This window comes from Cibotium barometz, chromosome 10 (genome assembly GCF_041138505.1).
Source record: "Cibotium barometz isolate CiBa-2024 chromosome 10, ASM4113850v1, whole genome shotgun sequence".
Lineage (NCBI taxonomy): Eukaryota > Viridiplantae > Streptophyta > Polypodiopsida > Cyatheales > Cibotiaceae > Cibotium > Cibotium barometz.
Window position 1 is genome coordinate 53,235,341 of NC_141055.1, and position 3,250 is coordinate 53,238,590.

A 3,250-nucleotide genomic window follows, 5' to 3' on the forward strand; every position below is an offset into this window, starting at 1 on the left:
GTAAGCATAGGGAGGAAAGAGGGAAACCTGTCATTCGATTCAATGAGGGGAATCGGGGTCAGGGACCTCCCCAGGACCAGCAGCAGCAGCGACCTCCAGCTCAAGCAAATGCCATCCTGATAGAGATGGTGGGAGATAAAGCAGCGGGGGCCAGCACGGGGGTTTCACATCTTCAGGGTGTGCCGCAGCAGCAGTTCCAAGTGCTGAAAGCTTCTAGCTCTGTTGATGCGCAGGGTGAGTGCTCCACGGGTATGCTCGTTGGGGATTGTGAGGGGCAAGATTTAGTGGACACTTTGGCTGTTACCCGTGCAAAGGGTAAGGGACCTATCAGTTGGGAGGACCAGGAGGTGGTTCGTAGAAAAGTTTCCAGTCAGGTTCAGAAACTCCAGCAGAAGCAGCTCCTGGTCCAACCGATGGAGCCACTGCTAAAGGCACAGTTGTCGGAGGAACCGATTCCAGCCCAGCCACCTTGTGCTCCACTTCCAGGAAAGATTTCGGTGGTCCATTCCGATCCAGTTCCTAAGGTAACTGAAACAATACCAGGTTCTGGGGATCTATTTGATGCACTAATGCATGCGCCTATTCAGATTTCCTTGGATCAGCTGTTAAGCATGGTACCGGCTTTCCGGGAACAGCTGTTGCGAAAGCTGCAGGAGCCAGTTTCAGCAAAGATGGTGGAGGATCAAGCCCCGTTTGTGGGAGTTTCTCAAGCTGAGTCCGCAGATGTGGATTTTCAAGTCCCAGTGATTCAAGTGGCATTCCACGGGCACAAGTTTGAAGAGGTTTTACTGGATGGGGGTTCCGGAGTCAATATTCTACCGGAGACCGTTTACATCCGTATGAAGTTGGGAGCGTTAGCACCAGCACCTTTTCAAGTAAGGATGGCAGATCAGCGGCGACTTCAACCTTTGGGGATTCTCAAGAATCAATCTATTAAGGTGGGTGGTCTGTCGTTTCTTGTGAATTTTGTGGTGCTCCGGATGCAGGATAGCGGGTCTGCCTATGCCATGTTGCTAGGCCGCCCCTGGTTTAAAATTGCCCGTGTCAAGCAGGATTGGGAGGATAATACTGTGGTGATCAGGCAGGGCAAGAAGACAACTCGCTTGTCCATGCTATCCAAAGTTCTCTTGAAGCAGGGGCAGAAGCCTTTATGTGCTCAGGGCATTCATTTGGCAAGTGATGTAGGTGAAGATGAGGAGGAGGCATATATGCAAGCAAATCCAATGGTAGTACCGGTCTTTGATGTAGATGTGGAAGCTATTGTCACCAGATATCAGAATACTGGACACCCTGTATCGGCAGTTCCGCAGAGTGTCGAGGGTGTGGAACAATCATCGGATGTTCCGACTGAAGACAGTGTGGTGCCCGAGCAGGAGATCCAGGTGGTTCCAGGCCAGATCATGGAAGGCCATACTTTTCAGAGGGCTGTGGAAGAAGCTTTAGCTGCCAAGGCTCAGCAGGTGCATTCTGTAACTGAGCAGGAAGCCATTATAGCAGCTGAACAGCAATATGAACGGCGTTTGCAGAAGTCCATCAGGGTGGAGGAAGATGAATTACAGGACATGAATTTAGGTACTGTATCCGATCCTAAGATGGTTCGAGTCAGTGTGCATGTTGAAGGTCAATTTAAGGAGGACTTGCAGAAACTGTTAGTGGAGTTTCGAGATGTATTTGCTTGGGAGTATTCTGATATGAAGGGCATTGATCCAGCTTTACATCAGCACCGCATCAATTTGAAGAGTGATGCTGTTCCTGTTATCCAACAGCGGTATCGCATGAATCCAAATTTCGCCAAGCAGGTCAAGGAGGAGCTGGATAAGCTATTACGGGTAGGGTTTATCAAGCAGGTCAATGAGGTGACTTGGCTGTCTCCCATTGTGGTCGTGCCAAAGAAGAATGGCAAGATCAGGGTGTGTGTGGACTACAGGAAGTTGAATGCTGCCACAATTACTGACCCGTTTCCGTTACCGTTCTGTGATACCCTCCTTGATGCTGTGGCTGGTCATGAGATGTATAGTTTTTTGGATGGTTTCTCAGGGTATAATCAGATAAGGATGGCACCGGAGGATGTGGATAAGACGGCCTTTATCACTGAGTGGGGAGCATTTGCTTACACGGTGATGAGCTTTGGATTAAAGAATGGCCCACCATCATTTTCATTGTGGCTCAGAAGGCATTTGAGCCATATCTGTTGGATTTTATGCGAGCCTTTCTTGATGATTTTAGTGTTTTTGGTAAAAAGGCTTTGCACTTACAGCACCTGAGACTCTGTTTGGAGCGCTGTCGGATGTTCCGCATAGCTCTTAATCCCTTCAAATGTGCTATTGCAGTCAGGCGTGGGATTCTCTTGGGCCATGTGGTGTCCCAGGAAGGCATCTTGATTGATGCTAAGAAGATTGAGGCCATTCAGAAGGCTTCCGCACCACGTAATCTTAAGGAGTTAAGCAGGTTTTTGGGGCAGGTTAAGTGGCATAGTAGGTTTTTGCGATATCTTTCAGATGTGTGTGCACCCCTTACTCATTTGACCAAGAAGGGAGTGGATTTTGTGTGGTCTCCAGTTCAAGAAAAGGCATTTCAAATTCTGAAGAAGATGTTGGTGGTGGCACCGATAGTGCTACCTCCTGATTGGGGGTTACCATTTCATGTTTTTGTAGATGCTTCGGACATTGCCGTAGGGGCTGTCCTCATGCAGGAGAAGATTAAGGGCTGGTTTCGCCCAGTGTACTATGCTAGCAAGATGTTGACAAGTGCTGAACGGAATTATGCTGTCACGGAGAGGGAAGCTTTGGGGATGGTGTATTCTCTTCACAAGTTCCGGCACTATCTGTTGAGCAATACATTAGGGCCAATTTGGATGAAAAAAGGGCTGTTTAGGGTTTCTCTATTCTTAATCTAAGGGTCAAGGAGGAGCCACGTGTCAAGAAGTATGGCATTTTTGTACACGTGTCAAGATCTCCTTCACTTACTTTTGGAACATTTTGCACTATTTTAGCCATAACTTTTACATATGAACTCCAAATTTAGCGCTCAAATGGTCCACAGGTGGCGCTTGATTAGCTCTATCCAATGAGTACCCATGTTAAATAGTTTTGGTAAGATCTTCATGGTCTTTTTTAAGTTGCCCCTTTTTAGATCCTTAGACAGCCCTTTTCTTGTCCAAATTGGCCCTAATGAGCTGGTTTTCCATGTAGATCATCAGGCCTTATTGTATCTGGTCAAGAAACCACACTTGACGGGTAGGTTAGCTAGG